The following is a 19,985-nucleotide window of genomic DNA, read 5'->3' on the forward strand; positions in this document are numbered from 1 at the left end:
AAGATCCCACATGCCATGGAGCAACTAAGCCTGTGCGCCACAACTGTTGAGCCTGTGCTCTAGAGCCCGTGAGCCACAACTACTGAGCCCACGAGCCGCAAATACTGAAGCCCGCGTGCCTAGAGCCTGTGCTCCGCAACAAGAGAAACCACCACAATGAGGAGCCTGCGCACAGCAACGAAGAGTAGCCCCCTCTCACTGCAACTAGAGAAAGCCCGCGCACAGCAACAAAGACCCAATGCAACCAAAAATAAATAAATAAATTTAAAAAACAAAAACAAAAAAACAAGTAAATAGGCCCACTACCTAAAGACAACCACTATTACCTTTTAGTGTATGAGAAATTATTTCTTTTGTGTTTATGGTTTTAACTGTGTTATTATAATCTAAACTACTAAAATAATTATTCTGTTTATTAGTTTGTGATTTAATCATATAAATTCTGTTTATTTTCTGTGATGCCTGTGAATATGAGAAAAAATAGATTAAAAAAATTCTGTAATAGTGGGATCAAGGGTGTTTGGAAAGTGAGTCATAGGACATAAATTAGAAAAGTTTGAAAACTATTACTGTAGAGATGGCATTTTCCCATGATGTTTGTATCATTTTAACAGTCAGAAATGGAGGGAGGGAACATTCTCAGAACATTAATTTATTAAAGGCATGTTGACAAGAAGAACCAAGGTATTCTTAGCCAGAGGGCCACTTCAGCTGGAGAGTAGGTTCATGTAGAATACTGATTGCTTAGCCAAGAAGTTTGGATTTTGCAGAGTCAGTAAATGTTTCTAAGCAGGAAAGAAAAAAAAATTAGAGAAACACATTGGGAAGGTTAATTAGGTAAAACATTAAAAAATAGATGCAGGACTTCCCTAGTGGTCCAGTGGTTAAGCCTCTGCACTTCCACTGCAGGGGGCATGGGTTCGAGCCCTGGTCCAGGAAGATCCCACATGCCGTGGAGCAACTAAGCCCATGCGCCACAACGACTGAGCCTGCACTCTAGAGCCCGCTAGCCACAACTACTGAAGCCCGCGTGCCTATATCCTGTGCTCCGCAACTAGAGAGACCACTGCAATGAGAAGCCCATGCACTGAAATAAAGAGTAGCCCCCACTCACCGCAACTAGAGAAAGTCCACACGCAGCAACGAAGACCCAATGCAGGCAAAAATAAATAAATAAATTAGTTTAAAAAAATGTTAAAAAAAAAAACAAGATGAATGATGCCTGCCTGCCTCCAAAGTCAAAGGGAAGAAGAACTCCTGAGTCCACCAGGATAACAAACTCCTGCTAAAACTCTAACAAACTATAATCTGTCAAAGTATACCTAGGGAGCCAACTTAATTAACATCATTCTAATGACACTGATGAAAGTAATTGAAATGCTATAAATTACTATGGAAGGGAGGGAGTCATTGGGTAAGGCACCTCTGATGGAGGAATGATGGGCTTGAGAGCCCATTATGCTTTCCTTAATCAGAGTGAATTAGTCCTTAGAACCATTTTATTGCCTTTTCCCTAATTCCATATACATCGAAGCAAAGTTCTTAGTAAAGTTTTGCTTTCTATATTTCTTAATGCCAAGAAGAGAGTGTTCTGGAGAGCAGGCAGGAACATACCCATTCTTGAAAAGCAGTCTTTCTATGGTGAATTAATATATTGATTTTCTAATTTATATATCAGTTTTTTTTTTTTTTGGCTATGCCATGGGCCATGGCATGAGGGATCTTCATCCCCCCAACCAGGGATCAAACCCACACCCCCTGTGGTGGAAGTGCGGAGTCTTAACCACTGGATTGCCAAGGAATTCCCTATATCAGTCCTTTTTGAGCTAGTAAATGATAGTAAGCTCCTCTGAGTTAGGATTCCCTAACAAAAGTTGAGTTGAGGCTTAGGCCCTGGGCTGCAGTGATCAAGTAAGGTCTTGCCCAGGCATCAGGCCTGCATTCTTGGCTGCTGTTTGAGGAATAGTTAGGAAGCTCTAAGAGTAAACCATACTTGAGGTGACAGTGACTTAGAAAAGGGTGAAGATAATAAGGTGGTGAAAAGCAGTCAGATTCAGGATCTATTTTGAAGCGAGAGCTGACAGGATGGATTAGATAAGGAGTATGAGGGAGAGAGGAATAAAGGATGACCCCTGGTATTTTGACCTGAGCAACTGGGCAAATGTTGGTGTCCTTTCCTAAATGGGGAAAACTGAGAAAGCAGTATGTGAGTGGTAGAGAGAAAAGAGTTCTTTTTGGACAAGTTGAATTTAAAATGTCTATAAGGCATAAAAGAGGGGAGCCAAGTAGGCTTTTAGGTATATGAGTGCAGAGCCCAGCAGTCCCATTTATATGGACTGTATTAATGATGTCTGAGGTCCTGAACCTGGAGGAGCTCACCTAGGGAGTGAATGAGACATAAGAGAAATGAAGACCAAAGACTTTGTTCTGGACGGCCCTGCAAAATTCAGAAGTCAGAAAAAGGACCCAGGAAGAGAACAACCAATAAAACAAAAGAAAAATCAGGAGAGTGAAAAATCCCAGAAGCCAAGTAGAGACAGCTTTTCAGGGAGAGAATGATCAACCAGGACAAATGCTGCCGAGAGCTCATGTAAGATGAGAAACAAGGCTTTCCTATTGGATTTGGCATAATGGCAGCCATTGGAGATCTCGACAATAGAGGCTTCATTTAAGTGGTATAGACAAAGCTTGTTTAGAGTGAATTAAAGTAATTGGAGGTGGGGACTTCCCTGGTGGTGCAGTGGTTAAGAATCTGCCTGCCAATGCAGGTGACGTGTTCGAGCCCTGGTCCAGGAAGATCCCACATGCCGCGGAGCAACTAAGCCCATGCACCACAACTACTGAAGCCCGTGCGCCTAGAGCCTGTGCTCCGCAACAAGAGAAGCCACCGCAATGAGAGGCCTGTGCACAGCAACAAAGAGTAGCCCCTGCTCACCACAACTAGAGAAAGCCCGTGCGCAGCAACGAAGACCCAACACAGCCAAAAATTAATTTAAAAATTAATTTTAAAAATATTTTTTAAAAAAAGAATTGGAGGTGAACAAGTGGACAAAGTGCATATAAGCAACCTGTTTAGGAATTTTGCTATAGTGAAATGGGATGGTAGTTGGATGTGTAATGAAGTCAAAAGTGGGATTTTTTTTCCGCCTGAATTGGCAGATACATTAGTATAGTAGATTATGTGCTGATCCAGCAGAGTGAGGAAAATTGACAATTCAGGAGAAAGAGAAGATAATTGCAGGGGCAACATCCTTGAGTAGGCAAGAGAGCATAGACTGTCTGCCTCAGATTGGAGGGCAGACTGATAGATACTTTTTTTTTTTGCCCACGCTGCACTGCTTGTGGGATCTTAGTTCCCCAACCAGGGATTTAACCTGGGCCCTCAGCAGTGAAAGCACGGAGTCCTAACTACTGGACAGCCAGGGAATTCCCCTGTCAAATACTTTTTAAAGTGATTGATGCCTCCTGATCTCCAGTATCTCATTTAATCCTCACGGTAATCCAGCATGTTGGTATTACCATCCTTTTTAACTTAAATTAAATTAATTAATTTTGTCTGCGTTGGGTCTTCGCTGCAAGCGGGCTTTCTCTAGTTGCAGTGAGCAGGGGCTACTCTTCGTTGTGATGCTCGGGCTTCTCATTGCGGTGGCTTCTCTTGTTGTGGAGCACGGGCTCTAGGTGCCTGGGGTTCAGTAGATGCAGCACGTGGGCTCAGTAGTTGTGGTGTAGTGGCTTAGTTGCTCCAGGGCATGTGGGACCTTCCCGGACCCGGGGTCGAACCAGTATCCCCTGCACTTGCAGGTGGATTCTTAACCACTGCACCACCAGGCAAGTCCTATCATTCTTATTTTAAAGTGGGGATAAATTGAGTGTCAGAGACGCTTAGCAACTTGCTTAAAATGATAGAGTAGTGAATACGGGATTAAGAATTTTGGCTAGGGAATTCCCTGGCAGTCCACTGGTAGGACTCCGTGCTTTTATTGCTGGGGCCCCAGGTTCGATCCCTGGTTGGGGAACTAACATCCCGCAAGCCACCTGGTGTGACCAAAAAAAAAAAAAAAAATGTGGCTAATTTCAAAGAGAGTGTCCGTTTCACCAAGATCAACAACGGCTGTTGAATCAGTGAATGAGAATGTGCATACAAGTGTACCACTCAGGAAGCTGGATAGTAGCTGTGTACACAGCTGTGTACAGCTGTGTCTGGAATATCAGGCTGGGGAACTGGAAATCTCACAGACCTGAACCTCCAACCTTGAGGCTGCCCAACTAGATAGATTGTGAATCAACCAGGACAGGTGTTGTTTAGATGCAATTGCGTTTATATCCTTGCTGTACCCCTTAGTAGCTGTGTGAACTTGGGCACATTTCCTCATGTGTGAAATAGAGATTTGAATATCTACCTTGCTGATATGTTTTGGAATTAAATGAAACAATGGATGTAAATTGCCTCACAGTATACATAGTAGGGATTTACTGAATAGTTGTGACTGATTATTGTTTATATTCAGAGTAGACATGTTTGCAAGCTAGGCAGGGGCGACAACAGTCCCCTCCCCACCCAGTGAAGCTGCTGAAACTGCTCCCCAGACCTGAGAGAGATAGCAGGACTCCTGAATGGAAGAGAATTCTGCAGAAGGGTTGCACTCTCTTCTCTCTGTCTCTCTGACACACACGTGTGCACACACATTTATGTAGAGCTCTAGCTGTATTTGTATCAGGGCAGGATTCACAGTCACAAAGATCAATGCTGCAGTAAAGTGGTGGGAAGGAGGCTGCAGCCAACTGAAAACATTGGTCTGGGGCTGGAAAAGGGAGGGGAAGAGGAGGGAGTGCTGTGAGCAGGCCTGGCAAGGCGAGGGCAGAACCACAGCAGGAAGCAGACGGCCTGTCATATGGCAGTGCGGATTTCCCCTGTCAACTGCACTTCCCAATTTTACATCCTTCCACTGCACGTGTGTCCCGCAGAGCCCGCCCCGTGCTAAAAGTGGGTAGAAGTGATTGATTTATTTATTCAACTGACGAATGTTTAATGATACCTACCACATGCCAGGAATTTTCTGGAAGGATTAATAGTTGTTGGTCAGGGAGCTAAACGGAGCTAGGGAAGAGCAGTCTGTGCAGAGGAACTAACATGTGTTAAGTTGTGGAGGAATGAAGTAGAATGTTACATTCCAGGAACTACATATGGTTTGATAAAAAGAGAGCATAGAGTTCCAGGGAGAAAAGTGGTAGATGAAACTGGAGAGGTGGGATGAGTCCAGTTCATAAAGAGCCTTAGTTACCACATTAAAATGTCTGGGTTAACTGACTAACCATTTGGAAAAAAATAAAGGTTAGACTCCTACCTTGTACTAGACACAAAAGTAAATTTCAGGAGGTTTAAAGGTTTGAATATGGAATTCCCTGGCGTTCCAGTGGTTAGGACTCAGCGCTTTCATGCTTTCACTGCAGGGGCCCTTGTTCAATCTCTGGTCAAGGAACTAAGATCCTGCAAGCCGCGCAGTGCAGCCAAATGAATAAATAAATAAACAAACAAATAAAGGTTTGAATATCAAATAAATAAATTTTTAAAATGCTAAAAGAAGAAATAGGAGAATATTTGTACACTCTTGGTGTGAAGAAAGCCTTCCTTAACTTTAAAGCAAAAGTTAGAAAGTATAGGGCTTCCCTGGTGGCGCAGTGGTTGAGAGTCTGCCTGCCGATGTAGGGGACACAGGTTCGTGCCCCGGTCCGGGAAGATCCCACATGCCGCTCCCCGTGAACCATGGCCGCTGAGCCTGTGCGACCGGAGCCTGTGCTCCGCAACGGGAGAGGCCACAACAGTGAAAGGCCCGCATACCGCAAAAAAAAAAAAAAAAAGTTAGAAAGTATAAAGGAAAATACAGCTTTCACAGATAAAAGTGAAAATTGTGCAGCAAAAGACAACATAAACAAGATTAAAACACAAATGACACAGTAGGAAAAGGAAAAGAGTCTGCAATATTTAATGGTTGAAGGGTTCAAATATTACTTTGTAAAGAACTGCTAGAAAATCAATTTTATAAATTTATTTATTTATTTATTTATTTATCTGTGGCTGAGTTGGGTCTTTGTTGCTGCACGTGGGCTTTCTCTAGTTGCGCACTCAGGGGCTACTCTTCGTTACGGTGCAAGGGCTTCTCATTGCGGTGGCTTCTCCTTGTGGAGCACGGCCTCTAGGTGTGCGGGCTTCCATAGTTGTGGCATGCAGGCTCTAGAGCGCAGGTTACAGTTGTTGTGGCACACGGGCTTAGTTGCTCCACGGCATGTGGGATCTTCCCGACTAGGGCTCGAACTCATGTCCCCTGCACTGGCAGGCGGATTCTTAACCACTGCGCCTCCAGGGAAGGCCCGAAAATCAATTTTCAAAAGACAAATATTTCGATAAAAATAGGCAAAAAATTCTTAACATGTTGTTCTCAATATAAGAAAGAAAAATGGGGGCTTCCTTGGTGGTCAACAATGTGAATAAATTCCCCAAACTTAATGTTGAGTGAAATAAAGCAGACATGAAAGAATACATCTACTGTATAATTCCATTATATAAAGTATGAAACCAGTAGAAACTAATCTATGGGGGCTTCCCTCGTGGCGCAGTGGTTAAGAATCCGCCTGCCAATGCGGGGGACATGGGTTCTATCTCTGGTCCGGGAAGATCCCAAATACCGTGGAGCAACTAAGCCCATGCACCACAGTTACTGAGCCTACACTCTAGAGCCTGCGAGCCACAACTACTGAGCTCACGTGCCACAACTACTGAAGCCCGCACACCTAGAGCCCGTGCTCCACAACAAGAGAAGCCACCAAAATGAGAAGCCTGTGCACCGCAACGAAGAGTAGCCCCTGCTCGCCGCAACTAAAGAAAGCCCGCGCGCAGCAACGAAGACCCAACAGAGCCAAAAATAAAAATAAATAAATAAATAAGTAAATAAAATAAATAATAAATAAATAAAAATTTTTTAAAAAGGTTATTCAAACACACTAACAATGAAAGAAATACAAATCACTTTCCCTGTCAGATTGATAAAATTAAAAAGATCAAGCCCCAGTGTTGGGGACAGTGTAAAAAAAGAGACCTACCCATACACTGTTGATGGGAGTGCAAAATAGTATAATCTTTCTATAGGTTAATTTGGTAATATGTATTAAAATTTTTTTGGGGTGGGGGTTCGCGGGCCTCTCACTGCTGTGGCCTCTCCCGTTGCGGAGCACAGGGTCCGGACGCGCAGGCTCAGCGGCCATGGCTCATGGGCCCAGCTGCTCTGCAGCATGTGGGATCTTCCCGGACCGGGGCACAAACCCACGTCCCCTGCATCGGCAGGCGGACTCCCAACCACTGCGCCACCAGGGAAGCCCATGTATTAAAATTTTTAATGTGCATCCCATCCGACTTTCCTTCTGAACCAGAAATTTTAAGGAATTTAGTCAAAGGAAATAATAAAAAAGTGACACGGTTGTTTATTGTGTTGTTTAGAGGAAAGCAAATTTACCTGAATGTTCATAAGAAAGGAATTGGCAAAACAAATTATTGTGCATCCACACAATAAAAGTGATACAGGGCTTCCCTGATGGTGTAGTTAAGAATCCGCCTGCCAATGCAGGGGACATGGGTTTGAGACTTGGTCTGGGAAGACCCCACATGCCACAGAGCAACTAAGCCCATGCGCCACAACTACTGAGCCTGCGCTCTAGAGCCCTCGAGCCACAACTACTGAAGCCCGCGCGCCTAGAGCCCGTGCTCCACTACAAGTAGAGCCACCTCAATGAGAAGCCCACGCACCGCAATGAAGAGTAGCCCTCGCTCGCCGCAACTAGGGAAAAGCCCGTGCGCAGCAACAAAGACCCAACGCAGCCAAAAAAAAAAGAGTGATACAGAGACAGGAAAAAGTAGATCTGTAACTGTTGTAGTAGAAAAGTGTCCAGGATATGTTGTTAAATGGAGGAAAAAACAGAAAACAAAAAGGAGGTTATCGAAGGCAGGTTGGGCACTAGCTGTGCTCAGTTCATTCAGATTCAAAGATCAAAGTCCTAGGGCTTCAAAAGGCCAGGGTGCCACCACCTGCTTCTGGATCAAGGTTGTGCAAGGTAAGGGAGGAGGCTGGCCATGAGTCTGGGGTGGGGATGGGCATTTCTTCTCCAGCTCTGCCACAGCCATGACAAAGCCTAGGAGCCAGATACCTGCATTGGAGCCTGCATTTCCTTCTCCAGGCAGAATGTGGATGAGGGTTAAAACTCTGGGTACATTCTGGTGCCCTTCATTAGGCAAGAAGGTGACTTCCCTGAGCTCTGCTAGTGCTGGACTTTGGGAATCTGATTTCCTTTTTCTTGGGAATCTAGCAGATAAGCCTTTGCTATAAGGCTGTCCTTTTAGTCATAGACCAACTATAGCCAAGATGCTTGGTTGTGTTCTATTAGAGGAGAGTTATTCGAGTCCATTTCTGAGGATAAGAGGATCACAAGATTTCAGGGTCCCCAGAAATAAAAGAGTAGGCACTCAATAAATACTAAATAAGCTTCACATAAGCCTGGATTTCCAGTAAGATACTGGGAAGCAAAATAGTTTCATTAGATGAAATATTTCAGGATCTGAACGTTGGACAAACCAAGCTATTATTATGTAAATGGCCAATTAGTAGCTAATTAGAACTCTGGAACTCCCTGGCCAGGCCCCATCTGGAGACCCTCTTGAAACTGATGTAGTAAATCCAGCTTATAACACTTACTGATCAAAACATTCTCCAGTGAAAATCCCCACTTTGGCCTTTCCCATCTAAGGTACTAGGGGCCCAATTCTTATACACTTAAAATAAAGCCTGCAGTTTTTTTTCTGGAAAGGAGGAGGACAGAGTCACAGCACAATTCTCAGGCCCAGGTTAATTCCATATAAGTAAATCTCCCTCCTGCCTGAAGAAAACAAAACAGGAATTCGAAAAGACATATGCACACTGATATTCATCACAGCGTTATTTACAATAGTCAAGATGTGGAAGCAACCTGAGTGTCCATTGATAGATGAATGGATAAAGAAAATGTGGTATATATATCGTGATATATGTGGTATATATTCAATATATCATGATACATGTGAGCCATAAAAATGAAATCTTGCAATTTGCAGGAACATGGATGGATCTAGAGGGTATTATGCTAAGTGAAATAAGTCAGACAGAGAAAGACAAATACTGTATGATCTTACTTATATGTGAAATCTAAAAAATAAAACAGGGACTTCTCTGGTGGTCTACTGGTTGGGACTCTGCGCTTCCACTGCAGGTTCGATCCCTGGTCGGGGAAATAAGGTCCCACATGCCTGTGCAACACGGCCAAAAAATAAAGTAAAATAATAAAATAAAAGTAAAATAGGGCTTCCCTGGTGGTGCAGTGGTTGAGAGTCTGCCTGCCGATGCAGGGGACATGGGTTTGTGCCCCGGTCTGGGAAGCTCCCACATGCCGTGGAGCAGCTAGGCCCGTGAGCCATGGCTGCTGGGCCTGCGCGTCCGGAGCCTGTGCTCTGCAACGGGAGAGGCCACAACGGTGAGAGGCCCGCGTACTGCAAAAAAAAAAAAGGAAAATAAAATAAAGTGAAATAAAATAAAATAAACAGATAAACAAAACAAAATGAAAACAGACTTGTAGATACAGAGAAAAACTGGTTTCCAGAAGGGAAATGGGGGATAGAATAAGTGAGGAGGATTAAGAGGTACAAAGCTCCAGTTAGAAAATAAATAAGCCACAGGGATGTAATATGAAGCATAAGGAATATGGTCAATAATATTGTAATAATTTTGTATGGGGACAGATGGTTACTAGACATCGTGGTAACCATTTCATAATGTATGCAAATGTCAAATCACTATGTAGTACATCTGAAACTAACATAATATTTTTAATTAACTAATTAATTATTTTGGCTGCATTGGGTCTTCATTGCTGCATGAGGGCTTTCTCTAGTTGTGGCGAGCGGGGGCTGCTCTTCACTGCAGTGCACAGTGTTCTCATTGCAGTGGCTTCTTTTGTTGCGGAGCACGGGCTCTAGGCATGGGGCTTCAGTAGTTGTGGTGCACGAACTTCGTTGCTCTGCAGCATGTGGGATCTTCCCATACCAGGGCTCAAACCCATGTCCCCTGCATTGGCAGGCGGATTCTTAACCACTGCACCACTAGGGAAGTCCCCTAAAATAATACTTACTATATATCAATGATATTTCAATTTTTTGAAAAAATATTTATTTATTTATTTGGCTGCACCAGATCTTAGTTGCGGCATGCAGGATCTTTGTTGCTGCATGCGGGATCTTCATTGCAGCATGCAGGATCTTTAGTTACAGCATGTGGGCTGTTAGTTGTGGCATGCAGGATCTAGTACCCTGACCAGGGATTGAACCTGGGCCCCCTGCATTGGGAGCGTGGAGTCTTAGCCACTGGACCACCAGGGAAGTCCCTCAATTAAAATAAATAAATAAATAAATAAAAGTAAAGCTCTATCCTGTCAGTTTTCCAGGCCATCCTCCAGACCAGAGTGGCTATGGTTGGCTCAGTTTTAATGGAGTTGATTCATAATCCTCTCTGCCCCCAGGGAACTCAGAAAGTAATACTAAATACTTAGGAAGGCTGTTTTTTATTTTATATCTGATCTTGCTAGCCTATGGTGGAGGGGAGCAGGAACCTCAGTTCTTAAAAATGGGGAAATTGAGACATTGTCTAATTCAGCAAGTACCCATTCAGCAGTTTCTCTGCTCCTGACATGAATAAGGAACTTGTCATGAGTGTGCTCATGACACTCAAAGATAAGATCACCAAATGTGTGGCTAGCCACCTGAGAGCAATTCCCCTCTGCCTGAGGCATTCATGCATACTCCACATTCACTGAGCACCAGCTGCTTACAGACCATGTGCTGGATGCTGGAGATGCAGAGGTGAAGATGTGGCCCTGCCCTCAATGAATGGCAGTCCAATGCAGTGCTTCTCAATCTGTTATCTCTTCAATGCTATGAAGTACTTACTACCACCATAACCTTGACTCACTAAGATCATGGTCCATTGGGGGAAGAGAAAAAAAATTAATAATTACAGAACGATGTGATAAGTGCTAGCTGTGATAGAAATAAGCACAAAGTATGGTGGAAATACAGAGGGAGGTACACTGAAAATCAGTTTGAGAATGGAGAGGTTGTCAGGAAAGGTATCCCAGAATGGTGACACTTTAGCCTAATTTTGAGAGACAAGCAGGAGTCAGGCAAAGAAGAGTCAGCAAACAGGATGTGGGAGATCTGTAACATCATGATATACTTAAGGATTGCACACAGTCCTTTATGGTTCGAGCAGCTTGCAGTGTATGTGAGGGAGGAGAGACAAGGTGGAGAGCCTGGGTGTCAAGATATGGAACATTACGCTGAACGCTTGCTAAGCTAAATACTGTGGGGAGATATCAGCAAGGGGGTTGGAAATCATATCACATAAGGAGCAGTTAGGGAAGTGGGGCTACTTAAATTGAAGAACTGAGAAGACAGGAGAGAAGAGTTTTGAAGAGTTTTTTAATGTGTTACTTCAGAATTAGAAAGGGCCAACTTTTATCCTGGCTTGGTAAACCATACATGATGAGCAGGTTAGCTAGACAGTTAGGTCGGTGGCCCAAACTGTTCAACAATTTGGGATGGCCCTGCCTCCTATCCAGCTCTGGTCTTAGATTAGAGTTCTCAGATTCCAGTGCGCTTGTCAGACCTGCTGTTCCTCTGGGGAAGGTGGTAGGAAAGAATGTGGAGATGCCTCTAGTTGCAGAATTATGGCTTGTAGAGGGTCAAGGGAACGTGACTAATGGCTCCAGGAAAGGCAAGATCCCAGCTTGTGGTTAGAGGTGTGGTTGAGGCTAGGAATGAATCAGTGAAGACTTGCCCAGAGATGAAGCTCTCCTTTTCCATTTGTGTGCTTTCTTAGAGATTTTTATCCTTTGTCTCCCTTTCTCTCTCATCTGTCAGTGGCAAAGTAGGCTTCAGAAGAACAAGCCAAAGAGTCATTACAATGGGTGTGAGTCTTTCTGGTCCCAACATCATCGCTCTCCTAATTGCAGTGCTTCTAATGAGTGAGGCACTCTTTTCTGGAAGATTTGGCCAAGATGTCTAGAAGTAAAATATGAGTGCATGAAAGAAGTAAAAGATTTTTTTCCCTGCTTCCAGGCAGAGAATATCCTACCAGCCAGGACAAATGGGCCAGAAGGTTAGATAGGCTGGGAGACCTCAAGTCATTTATCTGACTTTCTCTAGCTGAGAGGTTCTCAACCTGAGGCAATTTTGTCCCCCAGGGGACATTTGGCAATGTGTCGGAGGGGGTGCCACTGGCATCTCGAGGGTAGGATATTGCTAAACATCCAATTATGCACAGGACAGCCCCTCCCTCCAACAACTAATTATCAGACTCAAAATGTTGATGGCACTGAGGTTGAGAAATAACTGATAAATGCTTATGTTTATAAAGATTTGGTTGTGGGGAGGATGAAGGTTTGAGCATTAGTACCTAAGGCATGAGGTGGCTAGAGGTAAAAACCAAGTTTAATTCTGTAAACATAAGGTGCAAGTCCACTGCTAGTCTAGCTTACAGCTATACCATAGTTGATCCAGCTTGGGTACTTCCTTCCCCTTTACTGTTCTGGTCTGGATGTATCTGTGCATTCATTCCAGCTCTCCTAAAATTGGAGGGGAAGGAAGATGGAAGAAGAGAAGGAAAATCAACACTTTAGTTAGGTGTGGAGGGGTGAAAACTTGAGCCTAAAATCAAGAGTTTGATACTCTAAACACATGCCTTATTTAATGACAAACAGCAGCTTAGTATAAAACAGGACAATGGGGCTTCCCTGGTGGTGCAGTGGTTAAGAATCCACCTGCCAATGCAGGGGACACAGGTTCGAGCCCTCGTCTGGGAAGATCCCACATGCCGTGGAGCAACTAAGCCCATACGCCACAGCTACTGAGCCTGCGCTCTAGAGCCTGCGAGCCACAACTGCTGAAACCTGCACGCCTAGAGCCAGTGCTCCGCAACAAGAGAAGCCACCGCAATGAGAAGCCCGTGCACTGCAAGGAAGAGCAGCCCCCGCTTGCCGCAACTAGAGAAAGCCCGCACACAGCAACAAAGACCCAACGCAGCTTAAAAAAAAATAAATCAGGACAGTGATGGAAGAATAACAAATACCAAATCATACTTGAATTTAAGGTTTGGAATCTGATTGAAAATGTAGAATTGGGCAGTTTAATAAAACGAATTGCCATCTCTAGCCAGAGTAGGAAAAAAACGTAACTTAGTCTCTTTTTCTAGCATTTCAACATCCTTACACAGCCACAGTCAGAATCCTAAGTTTCTCCTTTCAGATTCATCAAGGTCAGTTACCTATCTAATACCCTTCCTTTCTTCCTTCCTAACCTTCCCCTTCCGTCCTTCCTTCCTTCCTTCCTTCCTTCCGACAGATTCTCAATTTTGTTAGGACTGGTAGTATGCCCAATTAATAGACACAATTTCCAGCCTCCCTTACAGCTAGGATCAGCCATGTGACATACTTAGGCAAATGCTATGTAAACTGAGGGTTTCTGGGAATGCTTTGCCTCCCCATTATAGTTCCCACATACTTCTGGCTGCCTTTTTCCTTCTCCCTGCCTGGAATATAGGTATGAAGTTGGAAGTAGAGCAGACATTTTGTGACTATAAGGTAGCTGTAAGAATAAAAGCTGCATGCTAGGGATTTGGGACGAGAAAGTTAAAACTCTGGGTTCCTGATAGCAGCCTTGGACTGCCTACTTGTTAAATGGGAAAAATTAATCCCCTATTTGGTTGAGCTTGTTATTTGAGTTTAATCTGTTAGTTACAGCTGTATTCAATTCTAACAAACATCATCCTTGATAACAGTGTTTCGGTTGGTATCTGTAGGCCTTTGTGTGCCCCAAATATAATTTTATAAAATGAATTCTTTGTAAATTAAAGGATTCAAGTGTTCTTTGAGATGTTAAATGTAATGTTTTTCTTTCAGCGATAATTTAAAAAATTAACATAATCCTATTTTGAATCATTTGGATGCGCTCATAACTGAATGCTGCCCTGGGATTTTTATTTCCATGATTGCATTTGTTGTTACAATTACATTAAAGCATTTAGCTTTAATAGTTTATAGGTTTAACTTTAAAGGTTTATAGGTTTAACTTTAATGGTTTATAATTTTATGACAGGCTGCTATTAGGTTAGCAAGTTCTAATGTTAAGATGATCATTGCTCTAGGACATCTGCTTTATACTCACGTTGAATTGCCTTACCTGTTACATCTAGTTAGTTATGAAGAAGGTGTGTCAGTTAACTGTGTCTACCACAGCAAATCAGTGCAGTGATATAACTACCGCTTTAAGAAAGTGAGGGCCAGATGATGTCAAAAAACACTGTCTGAACCAAGATTTCATGGCTAGATTGAACAGAGAAAGGTTGTGGGAGAACTGAGTCACCAACACAAGGTGTTGGCAAGTATAAGTGTGCAGAACCCAGGGGGTGATGAACTATAACAGTATTAGGACCGTATTCATGAAGGGTATTGCTTGACTGAAACTCATCTTGCATATTACAACTGGCAATAATTCATCAGCAGCAAGTGTAGTAGTGACTAACATGAAAAACATTTTCAGGAAGCAGTATTTTATTTCCTCTTTGAAACAGTATTTTAAATTATATTCAATGATGCATCCCGGGGTAACCTATCAAAATATTAAGTACCCACTTAAAGCCCTCAGCAACCAGCAACTTAGTAATGGAATTTTTTTTTTAATTTAAAGGATTTTAGAGAAAACTCGGTAGTAAATCTCACAGGTGAGCTTATATATCTACAAGTTGACTCACTTCTTAACTCATTCCTTTTTTGTTTGCTTTTTTGTTACCCTTTCCCAAGTGCAATAAACTTCAATGCTGATGGTGGAGATCAAAGGAAATTATTCTGGGTAGAAACAGTCCATCTTTATGAGTGACCCTTTGCCCACAAAATGCTGATTTGTTTTTGGTTTTGGTTTTTTGTTTATTTGTTTTTGTTTGTTTTGTTTTTTGGGTTTTTTTGAGTTGCCTTTAATTGTTTTTGTCCCTCCTCTTACCCTCATAGAAAATCTTTGAGGTTCTGGTCTTGGCTCACCTCTTTCCACTTTCTCAGGGATTTCATTTATTCCTACAGTTTCAAGTATCCTTGATATTACAACTGATGTCAAAAAATATAATTCATGGGCTTCCCTGGTGGCGCAGTTGTTGAGAGTCCGCCTGCCGATGCAGGGGACATGGGTTCATGCCCTGGTCCGGGAGGATCCCACCTGCCGCGGGGTGGCTGGGCCCATGAGCCATGGCTGCTGAGCCTGTGCGTCCGGAGCCTGTGCTCTGCAACGGGAGAGGCCACGACAGTGAGAGGCCCGCGTACCGCAAAAAAAAAATAAATTAAAAATAAATAAATAAATAAATAAATATAAAATTCATTAATTTATTTGACAAATACCTAGGGACTGGACTTCCCTGGTGGCACAGTGGTTAAGAATCTGTCTGCCAATGCAGGAGACACGGGTTCGAGCCCTGGTCCGGGAAGATCCCACATGCCGTGGAGCAACTAAGCCCATGCACCACAACTACTGAGCCTGCACTCTAGAGACCAACGAGCGACAACTACTGACCCCACGTGCCACAACTACTAAAGCCCGCACGCCTAGAGCCCGTGCTCCGCAAAAAGAGAAGCCACCGCAATGAGAAGCCCGTGCACTGCAATGAAGAGTAGCCCCCGCCCGCTGCAACTAGAGAAAGCCCGTGCGCAGCAACGAAGACCCAATGCAGCCAAAAATAAATTAAACAAAACAAAACAAAACAAAAAAACCTAGGGACTTCCTTGGTGGTCCAGAAGGTGAGACTCTTCGCTCCCAGTGCAGGGGGTCCAGGTTTGAACCCTGGTAGGGGAACTAGATCCTGCATGCATGCTGCAACTAAGAAGCCTGCATGTTTCAACTAAGAAGCCCGCATGCCACAACTACAAGATCCTGCATGCCGCAACTAAAGATCCCTCATGCCGCAACTAAAAGAAAAACCAAAAACCAAATATCTACTGTACCTATCATGTGCCAGGAACCATGCTGATAAGTATTAGGGTAATAACTTGATGAACAGGATAGGCAGGGTCCCTGCCTTCCCACAAGCTTACACTCAAGTTTCCACATTTCCAACTTTCTTCCTGGCTAACACCTGCTGGAATCTCAAATTCAGCATGTCCCAAAGTGGACTTATTATCTCCTCCAAAATCGGTTTCATTACATTTCTGTAAATTGCACCATCTTCATCCAATTCCCCTGGGACTCATCCTCAACTCCTTCCTCTCTTTCAATTCTCATAACTGATGCCCAGATCTTACAAACTCTGCCATCTGATCCCATCTCTCCACACTTGGCACTACTGCCTTCACTCTTGACCTCTTTCCCCCAATCATGGCAATAGCTTCCTTCTTGGTCTCCTTATCCTATATCTTCTTGCTCCCCTAAATCTATTTTCACTGCAGCTGCCAGAATGATAAATAATACAACCTGATGTCATTTTCCTATTCAAAACTCTTACTTCCTTTCTATACTTCCATATTCAATTTTGCCCCCTGGGATAAAATTCAATCTCCTCAGCCGAGCTTATGGGGTACATCATAACCAATCTGTGTTCTTTGTCTCTACATTCTAGTCTTTGGCATTTACATTCTACTAATATTCAACTTTTTGTACTTCCCCAAACATATTATATTGTTTTCCACTTCTTTTGCCATTTTCTCTGCCTGGAGCTCTTTCCACACTTTTCTTCTCCTTAGCTAACTTTTTAGTGATCCTTCAAAACACCTCAATAGATGGTGTTTTATTCATCTTTGCATGTCTGGTACCTAGCAGAGAATAGGCCTCCTGTAAATGGAAGAACAATAAATATATAACTAAACCTCTGTGCTGCTGATTTTCAAATCTACATCTCCAACAGTGACCTCTGGATACCTCTACCTGGATGTCTTGTGAGCATCTCAATGATGTTTTCCTCAAACCAAACTGATTATCTTCTCCTTTAAGAGAGGAGTCAGTAATAAGTTAGACTCCAGAGTCAGCCTGGCCAAACCAGGATAAGGCACAACTCCATTACAGTCTATGTAAAAAATTTTAAAAATATTTATTATTTTATTTATTTATTTATTTTGGTTGTGCCAGGTCTTAGTTGCGGCATGTGGGATCTTCCTTGTGGCATGCAGGATCTTTAGTTGCAGCATGCGGACTTCTTAGTTGCATAGTGCATGCGGGATCTAGTTCCCTGACCAGGGATCGAAACTGGGCCTCCTGCATTGGGAGCTCAGAGTCTTACCCAATGGACCACCAGGGAAGTCCCAGTCTATGTAAATGTGACACCTGCATAGTGTGCAACATGATGGCTCTGCTGCCTGGGATGGCATCTGGCTCCAAAACCTATTGAAGCCAAATCCGGCCGCTGTACCCCGACACCAAATTAAAGCTGGGAGACAGAATTTTGGATGAAGTAGAAAAGAAGAGCTTTATTGCTTTGCCAGGCAAAGGAGGCCACAGTGGGCTAATGCTCTCAAAACCATGTGTCCCAACTTGGAGAGGGTAGTGAGAAGTTTTATAGTAATGGTTCACCGAGGGCATGATCAGCTTGTGGACATTCTTCTGATTGGTTGGTGGTGAGGTAAGTAGGAGTCAGCATCATCAACCTTCAAGTTCCAACTGGTCTGGGGTCTATGTGCCTGTGGGCAGCATACCGTTGTTAAACTTCTGGCACCTGGAGGGGGTTTCAGTATCTGCAAAACTCAAAGACATTGTTATGTGTATCCTTTGAGGGGGAACCAGGACATTGACCCAAGGCTGCATTATTGTTTCTCTGGATTGTTTGTTTCTCCCTTCTCTTGAATCCCCTCCCTTCCCTCGAATCCCCTCCCTTCCCTAATTAAAAAGTGCTTGAATCTGCCCATTGGAACTCAGGGAAGGTCATGGAGGCTGAATGAAGGCTATTTCCTGTAATCAAGGGAATGGGGGACACAGAAAGGCTCTGGGTCCAGAAGCCCCACAGGGCCCTGCTTGGTATCACTATTAGTTGTTACTTTAGATAATTAAATTCTTTGGGCATCAGGCATCTCATCTATAAAATAGGTAGTGCTCGATCATCATTTAAAAAATTTATTTATTTATTTATTTATTTTTGGCTGCATTGGGTCTTCATTGCTGCGCGTTGGGTCTTCGTTGCTGCGCGTGGGGCTTTCTATAGTTGCAGTGAGCAGGGGCTACTCTTCGTTGTGGTGCGCGGGCTTCTCATTGCGGTGGCTTCTCTTGTTGCGGAGCACAGGTTCTAGGCGGGCGGGCTCTAGGGCACAGGACAGGTTCTAGGCGAGCGGGCTCTAGAGCACAGGCTCAGTAGTTGTGGCTCACGGACTTAGTTGCTCCGAGGCATGTGGGATCTTCCCAGACCAGGGCTCGAACCCGTGTCCCCTGCATTGACAGGTGGATTCTTAACCACTGTGCCACCAGGGAAGCCCTCATCACTATTTTTAACCTCAAAACTTCTCCTCCTCCAGTGTTTCCTACATCACTGGTTAATGACATTACTCACATGGCACCAAGATATGAAACCAAGGAATCAGATTGAACTTCCTCTTTCATCTCACCCTAAATGCAATCAATCCAAAAGCGTGTAGAAATATTCTTTCTCTCCTTCTTCCCTTTCTGCTGCCAATGTCATTTTACAGTTCTGAGACTTCTCTAATCTGGACCATTGCAGTAGCCTCCCAGTTGGTCTCTTTGCCTATTGTCTCCTAGTCATTACATCGATCACACAGCTGCTAGAATCATCTTCCTAAAATGTGGTTCAAGTAGGTTAACCCCACATCTCAAAAATCTGCAATACACTCCAAAATTAATGAAGCACGTCTCCTAGGCCAGTTAGTTTGCCAGGTTCTGGTACTACAAATATAAATAAAACAGGTAAAATCCTTCCCAGACTACTGGTGAACAAGGGAGGATAAAGGTCCTGTAGAAGGATAAAGCTCCCCTGCCCCCATTTCCAAAATCTTTACTGTTCTCTGAGGAAACAGATTCTACGATAACTTAATCAGACAAGCATTCAACAGATTTCTTCTCTAGTCATAATTGTTCTGCTATTTTGTTTTTTTATATTCCCACGAGGATTGGATGTTAATATTTCCCTGGGCCAGGATAACTCTTTTGGTTCTTAAATGAGACAAATAAGCTCAAGTGCCCAGCCCAGGGCCTGGCACATGCTAGATACAATAAATGGTAATTTTCTTTTGGCTGAAGTAGGACTGTGTGTTGTTGGTTTAATCTGCTCACAGCAATAACCATCCACTATTAAGCTCTGAATGTCTGTCTCCCCTGAGTCCTCAAGAAGAAGATGAGTAATGGCCAAATAATTGTTCAGTCTCAGGAAGAGAACGAAAAAAAAAAATCACTACTGTTGCATGGTAGGATGATAAATGCCAAAAAATTTTGAGATGCTCAGCCAGCATGACACAGAACTTCCCTATTTTCTTATCCTGCTATAATGTCCAAGGGAGTTAGGAGGATAGTGGGGGTTGAGGGCAGAAAGGGGGACACAATACTATTTATTAAACACTCCTATTTTATATCAGGTGCTACGTTGTGACGTGGGGACACAGAGATGGTAGTGACCCAAACCCTACCCTCCAGAAAGTCAGTCTAACAAGGAGAGATAGACATATAAACAAGTAAAACAGCTTAAAAGTTTTCTTTTTGCTATATAGGCTACTGTTTGGGCAGAAAGGAGGGAATGGTCAATTCTGAGGACGAGTGAAAGAATTTCAGAGGAAGTAGTGCTTCAGCTGAGTCTTCAAACATGTTTTCTGTAGGTCAAATAGAGAACGCGTTCCTCATGCTTGAACAAAAGCCTGAAGGCTTAAAACAGCTACACTCTGCTCTGGGT

This window comes from Physeter macrocephalus, unplaced genomic scaffold (assembly GCF_002837175.3).
Source record: "Physeter macrocephalus isolate SW-GA unplaced genomic scaffold, ASM283717v5 random_734, whole genome shotgun sequence".
In the NCBI taxonomy this organism is placed as follows: domain Eukaryota; kingdom Metazoa; phylum Chordata; class Mammalia; order Artiodactyla; family Physeteridae; genus Physeter; species Physeter macrocephalus.